Source organism: Ananas comosus, linkage group 5 (genome assembly GCF_001540865.1).
Source record: "Ananas comosus cultivar F153 linkage group 5, ASM154086v1, whole genome shotgun sequence".
NCBI lineage: Eukaryota > Viridiplantae > Streptophyta > Magnoliopsida > Poales > Bromeliaceae > Ananas > Ananas comosus.
The window spans coordinates 12,216,883-12,227,178 of record NC_033625.1 but is presented as its reverse complement, the minus strand read 5'-3'; the positions used below and the strand labels follow the sequence as shown (position 1 = coordinate 12,227,178).

Sequence of the window (10,296 nt, the reverse complement as noted above, 5' to 3'; positions counted from 1 at the left end):
ATATTAAATACGGATTACGATTATCCAATTTAAGAGTTTTTATAGTAATTTATATTTTTTTTTTATATATTTATTTTAGTATCTTGGTTATTATATAAATTTTATGTTTAATTGTCGCATTCACATGATTCCATTATATAATTATTTGATTTGTTACATTATAATCCTTATTGTATAAATATGATTTGATGTTTGAAGCAATTTGATGAAATTTATTTATATTGGGTGTTAGAATTTTTGAAAATAATTCATATTATGGCAACCTAATATCCATACATAGCAGCAATAATGATATTTGATTTGTTGCTAAATATATTTTCTCATTATTACTAAATAAATCTACCCTCCCTACTATATTAAATATCTATAAAATTGTCAAAATAAAGCGGTTTGATAACCTTAGATGTTTCAAATGTAAAATAAAGATTAAAGAAAAATCTTTCAATACTTTTCATATAACTTTAAATTACTAAATACTTTTATAGTCCCAATTGTTTATACATCTCTACAAAATAACTTATAAAAAAAATAAGGATCTAAAATTAAATTAAAATTTAAAATAATAATATACTACATCCCGGCACGCGCGGGCACATACACTAGTTTATGAATTGTCAACCTATAACCTAGACATAGAATAGTAATCACACTTGAGGGCCACAATAGGATTGAAAATCTAGTCCTAATTAAAATAAAATCTTAAAAATGCTAGATAGTTTCGAATGTCCTTTTTAAAAAGCTTTTGCTTTGACTTTTTGTCAAATTATTTTCAATGAACAAGCTATAATTTTCCTATTATTTCTAGTGAAAATTAAAATTTCTCTCAGATTATAGAATGATTGACTTTGCCATCCATCGTATTTCCCATTTAAAATTAAAAATAAAAAATTTTAAATAAACAGCTATGACTACAAATAGGTGCATTTGCAATAGCGGGAATCATGTTTTAGGATTTGAACATGAATAACTTGTTAAAAGATACAAACGAAGCCGGAACGCAAATTAGTTCAGATGAACAAGTTAAACTATTAGAAAAAATTATATAAAAATAAATTATGAGGTTGACCGACTTATATTTAATCTAAATTGAAACTTGTATATCAATAAATGCATTTTCATGGGCTTTATATGTATTTACATCAAAAGAAATTAAATAATAAAAGTTTGATAACATATATATATATATATATATTAACTACTATCTATGAAAGATACAGTAGTTGGTGATTTTTCGATTTTTTATAGCCCTTAGATCAAACTCCATTGATCATTCTAAACATTGATTAATATTATTAACAAAATAGACACTCAACCCTAGGAATACGCCACCGATCTCTCTAAGAGACGCATCATTCCAGCGTAGAATCTTTTCCAAAGCCTAAAAATCGAAAGCACTCAACTACTTGTTTCCAATAGTCATGATTGCTCACTCTATTAATATAATAATATATATATATTATATATAAGAGTTGAGTCAGAATACTATCTAAAGCAAACGACTCTCGTGCCACCCATATTGTTTTCGATGGTTGACGCTTCCAAATCAAACGATCTCACCGTATTGAACATGATCTATACTACTTGAATGTTAGAAATCAAATTCACATATTTCCGATATTTCGCCCATATCCATCGAGTGGAAACAAAAATGACCGGCTAAAAAATAAAAATTCTTAAAAAATAAAGATAGGAGTCTTGAATCAAAGATCAAGAGTAATATCTGTTTTCAAATAGTTAAAAATTTCTAAACAAAATTCAATTATTTGGATATTTCTTACGGCGCGTAAACGAGAAACACCTCATATCGACCTTTAAAATTCAAATTTGAAACGCCTCATATTAGGTAAATGAGCCCGAAAAGAATATGAAATAGATTTCTACAACAATTTCAAAATGGCATAATATTTCAATGGTGTCGATCGTCGATTATTGAGGCTCCTATCATCGAAAACAATGGTGTCAACCGGAACTCCATTTCGCTATCCGATAGAATTCTAGCTGAACTCATAGCGGTGCCTCAGAGCCACGAGGCCTCCATGCTTGTCTCTCAGGAAGGATGGAGCCTCCATGCCCTGAGCCTGTTTCGATGATGAATTTCGAATCGAGATCGTCTCCGTAGATCTTGATCTAGCGTTATGAAGTTTCGAGAAAATATTTTACGATTTTCAATAGGCATGTTACCTAGGCAATCGAAAAAATTCAAAACAAATAATTATTAAACGTAAATAAAAATCCTAAAAAAGGTGATATAGTGCACTAACATTTCGATCAGAAAATATAATCTGTTGTAATTAGTTATCAAAGTAATTTTGTATCAAAATTCATCTGATTTCTGAATCTCTACACCGTTAAACTTGTAGAACGGCAAGTACAACTATAAAAATTTGAATTTTTGAATCCTTTCGATCACTTAGATAAATAATACAAAAAATTCACAAAACACTTATAAGCAGCTCGCCTGTCTCTAGGAGCAACGGAGCCTCCGTCTCTTCAGCCGTTTTCAAATGATGAAATTTCAAATCGACGATTCGCGCTCCTTAAGCTTGGATATTTTTCGATTTTGATATCATCTACCTATGACGGAAAGGATTAAATCCATATTTAATAGTGATTATCGCTTTGAGGCTGCGTGGCCTCACGAGCTAGAGGCTCGTGCTGCCTGACCGTTTCGATAAGGAAATTTTCGATCGACCATCGCTCCGTTAAGCTTGTAATTTTGTGATTTTGATATCATTTACGCAAGTGAGAAAAGATTCATAAATCCAATAAAATTTTTAATGGTGATATCTGCTTGTTTCAATTAACAGTAGAGTATCAAATCAGATAAATTTGATTACAAAATCTTTTATACTATCGACAACAAGATTAATATGTTTCTAATCAAAAATTTAGTGCTATATCACAACTTTATAGGATTTATTGTCAGTGCCCGTTAAAATTAAATATCCAGAGCAGGCTGCTGTGCTCTAGAGGCACAGAGAGCGTTTTCGATGATGGAATTTTTCTTAATCGACTAACGCTCCGTTAGATCTTGATAATTTTTGGATTTTTTGATTATCATTTACGCTAGTGATCGAAAGGATTCAAAATCCATAATTTTAAAATGTTTATATCTGTGTTTTCCCAAGTTTAACGAAGCTAGAGTACAAATCAGATGAAATTTTGATCACAAAATTATATTATATATACATCTACAACAAATTAATATTCCTGATCGAAAATTTTATTGTTTATCACCATGTTACTGATTTATTTTCAAGTCCGTTTAAAAATATTGCATTTTGAATCCTTTCGATTGTAGTAAAATGAATATCGAAAAATTGCAAAATTATTTTCTAGAAACTTTCAAATAGACGCTAGATCAAGTCTAATGTAGCCGATCGTCAATATCGAAACTCACATCACGGAAAACACTCAGGAGCACAAGAGCCCCGGCTCCTGAGAGTACCACAGCCTGCCTATACTATATATATAATAGAGTCCGGCTACTATACTCTTGGTACGATGTCGCCGTAACTATAAATCCGTTTTCGATGACCTAGCAGCCCAATGATGATCCATACCATTAAACGTATTAAATAAAAACTTTCTAAAAATCAAATTATCAATCCCGGATTACAGCGAAACCCGGTTACGTCAACAGCCCGCCGCAATTCACAATAATACACCTTATACATACGAAAGCCGTCAAAAATCGTTCAACAAATTACTAAACTAAACAATAATAGGTTTAGAGAAAAATAAAACTATATGCTAAGCACACTATAACGATTTACATCATTACCACACCAATCTTCAAATGGAGCAACATTTTGACCGCCTCCACTCAACTCCAAGTATCAAAATACTATACAGGCTTCTACTAATAGGCCAACTACACACACATACAAAGGGTAGGAATGCAATAGTATCCACATCGCTTATATGCGAAGTCGTGGTTCTGAAAGTTCGAAATAAAATATTAAATAAAAGCGTAATGAAATACATAATCAATAGTTCCCCGGTGGTACAATCGTCAGCACTGACATCTACCACCACTAGGTTCCATAAGAGGCAAAATAGTAAAACTGAGCAATATGAAAGAACATATACTAATCTAAAGAATAATTGTCGAAAATAACTCTACTATCATGCCTCATAGCAGCTGAAATTGTAAATTACGTTGCATGTTTATTAGAGACTAAATAAAAATACTAAATAATTACCAATCATATGATCGACTCAACCACTCAGGTCTATCATGCCGCCCTTCAGCACACCACTAATTGTGGTTGCTAAACCCACCAGCAACTGCTGGTCCCATGGCAAATAATAATATCTTATAGCCCAACCTCCGGATGGCACATACAGGCGGGTGCTACCACAAACCGAGTAGATCACTGTCAAACTCAAACATGCATCAGGCTGTGCAAATGACGATGATCAAACAGATCATGATATTTGCCATAGTGTCCAAAATACAGTTTATATGTCTCACTATTATCTTATCTATTTATTGACCTTTCAGAAAATATATTTATTATAAATAAATAATATATAATATAATATAAATATTATAGATGTGGCTGGTACTATTAGTAGCAAAATTCTTGTTGCCTGATTTTTAGCCTTTGGATCACTACTTTTCAATTATTTTCTAACCATTTAAAGATTAAATAATATAATAACCAGTAGGGACCACTCACCCAGCACTCCCCTCTTAACCGACTAAATCATCCTACCCTACATTTCATCAGTTAAAAACTTTGGTAGGCAACAAAAAAAAGAAGCGTTCACTAATTATAGTATTCAGCCTTATATTTCATATATATATATATAGTATAGATATATGTATATAGATCATATATACATATATATATATGGAGTAGGACTCTGTGGCTCTCAGGAGCACGAGCCTCCATCGCTTCTGAGCCGTTTTCGATGATGGAAATTTCTGAATCGGATCGGCTGCGTAACTTTGATCTAGCGCAATTTGAAGTTTCTAGAATAATGGGCGATTTAAAATATACTATATGGTAGAAAAATCTGAGTAAACAAATAAAGTATCAAATTCAAATAAAAAAAGAACCTTTCAAATATAGTTAATCGTTATAGGCAGATGCGATCAATTTTCTTGAGACAAAATAAATAGTATTTAGTATATATCATTTCTTATTCATCAAAAATGAGTATGAGTACAACCCTTTATATAAATTCTAAATTGACCTTTTATATTCTAAAATGACTTTTCATTTTCTTCTATTAAAATATACGACTTTTCATATTCCCAACTTTTTAAATTTTTATCCAACCTTTCAACATCTAATTAATTTTAGAAAAATAAAAAAAATTGGTGGGACCCGCACTTTTAATTTAAGGGTAATGGGGCTATATTCCCAAATTAGAGAAATGATAATCTATCCATAGGAAAGAAAAAAAATAAAAGAGAAAATTCAATTAATTTTAAAAAATAAAAAATTGATGGGACCCACCCCCAAATTAAGGAGGTTGGACCATGTCAGCTTGAAAGATATGAGGATTCATAGTTTTATAGTATAATAACCCGCGCGATGCGGCAGACAGATATTGTTGTAGCAAAATCTTTTCTTTGTAGCATAACATTTTGAAAATCTCCCAAATATCAAAAATAATAATGAGCTCACAAAAAATTTGGAAGTAAAAAGTAATAGGAAGAGTAGTGTCACGCCCCGAGACCGCTCCCAATTTGGTCCGGTTCGGGCACGCCGACAGACCGCCGAACGGACCGGGGTTTCCCCTGTACGCGGACAGAGTCTCCCCTGTACGTTCTAGGCGTCGCAATCCAAACAATGTACATTACAATGGTTCCAACCAGGAACAGTACTCAGCAAACAGAATTGCATCAGGAAGGTATCAATCAACATAAACACATCCTATATTATTACAACATTCACATTAGATTCATTTACTTACATCACACTTTATATATTACATTCAACTTCCAAATACAATCTAAGCTATTACAAGTTTAATACATTTTATTCCTTTCATTTTCTATACCCCTAAGCTACGCCGACGGGGTACTGCTAGCTCTGGTCTCTGGGGGTAGGGCGCTATCTATGGAGCTACGCCCTTGCCTCGCGCCGCCGCGCCGCTCACGTGCGAACCTGTAAAACCCCAAAACAACGTGGGGTGAGAACCAACTCCATGGTTCCCAGTGGGTACGGCCACCCAAGGGAGGAGCTCGACCAACAGGTCCAAGGGAGGCAAATACAAGTTAGTCCAATAAACAGATAGATATGTATATCATAAACATGCAACTAACTTTACCTTGCTTTGCCTCACAACTGCAATGATGTCATGCTATATGCAACAGGAATATATGCAACAACTAGTAGAATTATTGATTCTACAATCAATCTCGCTAATCTTAGCTCATGTCATCCAACTCTAAGGTTTCCACTACCTTAGGTTATCACATTTACCACTAGCCCTCAAGGTTCTATCTACCTTATTCCAGCTAGCCACCCGACTCGGCCTCGAGTCAATCAACAGCGGATAATCCGCGCTCTGCCCGGCTCGAGGTGAAGGATCCTGTCGCATGCACCTCAGCCTGCAAGCCAAGAACCACATCGCCCAACGGTCCGCCCGAAGGTCCGTGCACCGTGGTCAGGGATCCGCCAGTGGGAGAGGAAACATAGCCGCGTACACCCATAGCCGAGATCCCCGATAGGGAGAGGAATATACCGCATCCACCCTAGCGCTCTTTGTTCTTGCTTAGTCATAATCCTCAAAGTTCTTTCCGGTGGGAGAGGAACATCGCCGCATACACCCGCGGTCCAAGAACTATTGAGTTCACAAGTACTGGGATTCCGGAATCGACTTCACAAGTCAAGGGTCCATATCCAACCCTATACTATTGACCTATCTAGGTCCAATGCACTTTCCACCCTAGGTCCAACTGACTCTAGGTCTAATGCCTCAATTTCACAACCTAGGTTTACCTTAACTCTAGGTTCAGTTCTCAACCTATGTTCTTTAACACTAGGTTAGATGCCACACACCTAGATCCCGACTCTAGGTTCATACTCAACCTATGTTCTTTAACACTAGGTTAGATGCCACTCGTTATTTATCCTAGGTTCAACAACACTAGGTTCAATGTCATCTATGTTCGACCTATGTTTATTAACACTAGGTTAATGCCACTCGATCTACTTGATATCCTATTTGTCATATCGAGTCCATATGCACATGCATCTTATCTAACATGCTCACATGATGTTACATGCACCTAGCATACATTCCAATGCACACATACATATCACTTGCATTATCACTAGCATGTATTCTATATCATATCATTTTACATGGATCTACTTAGCATTTGCATCATATTATTAACATGCATTATTTACATTTATATGCATCATCTATATGCCTCATTTACATTCATATGCATCAACGTGGATTCTTAATCATCTTAGACATAAAGGGCGACCTAGTCGCTTCGGTAAACACAACCCACCTTAACTCGCGTTCCGATTGCTCGTCGACACTTGCAATCGGCCTCCCGCGGCACCCGTGACCCGGTTCGGCTCGAACTCTTGCGCGACCACCCGAACGGCCACCAATCCGCGATCCGTCTATTCTGGAGTTTATTCCACGACACCACGATGCTCCCGATCCGCTTTCATGATTTTTGGAGGCTTATCTCGCGTGCTGCGGCTATCTGTACCAAAACGGACTGTTTCGTTAATAACTTCACGTACGCTCGTCGGATTGTCGAACCGAGCGCACCAACGCGTTCGTTATACCCCCAATTAGGTTAACAGAGGGTTAAATGAGATCAAACCCATCTATTTACAAAAATCCCATTTTTGAGCCCTAGTTTGCGACTACGGCAAAATACCCCAAATAAATCCCTAGATTCATGCATTAATCTACTCATAAGCATGCTAGGATTCTATCTAAACCATTCTTAGAGTGTATTAACCAAACCCTAAGAAATCACCATTAAAGAGCTTCAAAGAAGCTTACCTCCTAAAGCCTCTCCAAGCACAAGGAAGGAATGAAGAAGATGGAAAGCTCATCCTCTTCTTCTTCTTCTTCTTCTTCTTCTTCTTCTTCTTCTTCTTCTTCTTTTCTTCTATTTCGTTTAGAGAGAGAGAGAGGTGGTGAAACGGTGAGGGAAAGAGAGAGAGAGGTGTTCTACTCCTCTCTATACACTTAACCCATGCAACAATTGCATAAAAACCCCTCAACAAAGCTTCTCTTGCAACAGCCCGAACTGGGCATTTTCGGGGTTCGGGGACCGGTCTCTACATGAGGGACCGGTCTCTCAGAGACCGGTCTCTCTACCTGGGACCGGTCCCAGAGAGACCTCCAGCCCAGACTTAGCCAATTTTCAGCTTCGTCCGTTTTCGCTCCGTTTTCGCCCGTTTTCGTTCGTTTGACCTCCGATTCGTCTCAAATCGAACCGAGACTCTCCAAACATGTTTTCAAACATGTTTTCATCATCTTTCCAACCTCGCTAATTCCGGATTTAGCTCACGGCCCAAGTTAGCCTTTCGGGTCCGTTTTAGCGCCTACGCGCACCGAAACACCCGATAGCTCCCGAACCTCATCAAACTTCACCGGGACCATTCAAATGGCTCTCCAATCGAATGTAAACCGTAACTTAATAGTTTTAGAAGTCCGGTACCTTACAAGTAGCATGCCATTTTTTTCATTCCTCGCAAAACAAAAGTTACACCATAATAATAAGAACAACAACCATTTCAAGTATATAGTATATAATTTTCTCTCTTTTTTCCCCCGGTGTGCAGTGGCAGAGGTGGTGGTGTGGCACCGCATGCATAGCTGGGGTGGTGGGTGAGGGCAGCGACGATAGTCAGGGAGCTCGAGGAGCAGTGCACCTTGTCGATCGGAAAGCTATGACAGAACGCAGACGTCATGACTATGGAGATGCATTTGGAGCTCGCCTCTCAGGGCAGGAGCAAGTTCAAAATGCTCATCAACTACGTCGGGCAACCTCTCTCGTTAATTGCAGTTTAGTTTTTAGAACAGAGCTTCTTCACTTAGTTAAAAATTTTGATTTATAGCCAGCTTGACCGAGTTCAAACTCAACCAGATGCGTTTTCATACTTATTTACCTGAACATAGTTTTGGATCGGAAGTTAATTGACTAATTTTAACTTGTTTCAAATTAATCACAGGTCTGAGATATGGTAGTTGTATATTGGTTACCAAGTAATAAAAACTCACCCTAAATCAGTTCTTTTCATACTTAATTATAAAGATTAGTCGCTACTTATGTTGTTGCAAAAGAGATCTGTTAAAGAGAGCATACCGTTTTAAAACTGAACGATCCCAAGCGGCAATAAAACAAAACAAACTGCAAAGAGAAAAAAGAAAAAAAAAAATGTTAGAAGTGTCGATGCACAAAGTAGGAAAAAAAATTAGCAATAATATAAAATGAATAAAAGAATAGGGCTCAAATGAAAAAAAAAATCAGTGGAAGCAGATGAATCAGATCCACAGGTGCATGTAGCCAGCGATGCCGAGTCCTCTTATAGGAATAGATGACAGTGGCAGCATGGGAGGTGGGGGATGATAGATTGTTCATTATATAGGCTCCAACATGTAATGGGAACGGCATGAATCAACTCTTCGTAATCAACAGGGAAACAAAATTGAGGCGCAACAACTCTTCGTAAGCAACAGGGAAAGGGGAAATGTGAACCGAACCTATATTTTTATCAGCAGAGGGGACCAATCGCCGGGATCGAAGCAGCAGAGGTGCTGATAGAGGGGATCAAAGCAACAGGAAAACAAAACGGAGGCGACGAAAGAAGGAGCGAGAATGAACCAAACTCATTTTTCAGGCATTAAGGGAGCAACCGACAAGATCGAAATGACGGGGGTAGCAGGGATCGAAGCGGCGGATCCGGCGGGGGTAGCAGGGATCGAAATCAAGAAAGGGTCGAAGCGGTGTGGTTAGCAGAGATTAGAGGGAGAAGAAACGTTATTTTAGAAAAAAAAAAATCAATATAAGTAAATAAAGGAAGAATGAAGAATCGGTCCAATGAAATGAGTAGGGTTCACATAAAGTCACCTACAGCTGGAACCCACAATGGGTTAATGTGAATAACCTGTGAAGGATCCAGCCCATGTGTGCATGAAACACTGCAGGTGGGACCCATTAGAGGGCCACGTGTACAAAATTTTGAGAAGGGATTAAGCAAAAGATGACACGTGGATGTCTAATAAGGGGATTAATAGAGGATATATAGATGTTTGGTATTGTTGCTATTTTTTTGACTAATTTATATATTC

At 37.0% G+C, this 10,296-nt stretch overlaps 1 long non-coding RNA gene across 1 annotated transcript; it reads right to left on the bottom strand.

The window, feature by feature from the left end:
* Window positions 8,497-10,029, bottom strand: LOC109710044. Its single transcript, XR_002216269.1, has 3 exons — window positions 9,709-10,029; window positions 9,311-9,355; window positions 8,497-9,113 (listed from the first exon to the last, which is right to left on the bottom strand). It is a non-coding gene; the product is annotated as an uncharacterized LOC109710044 (long non-coding RNA).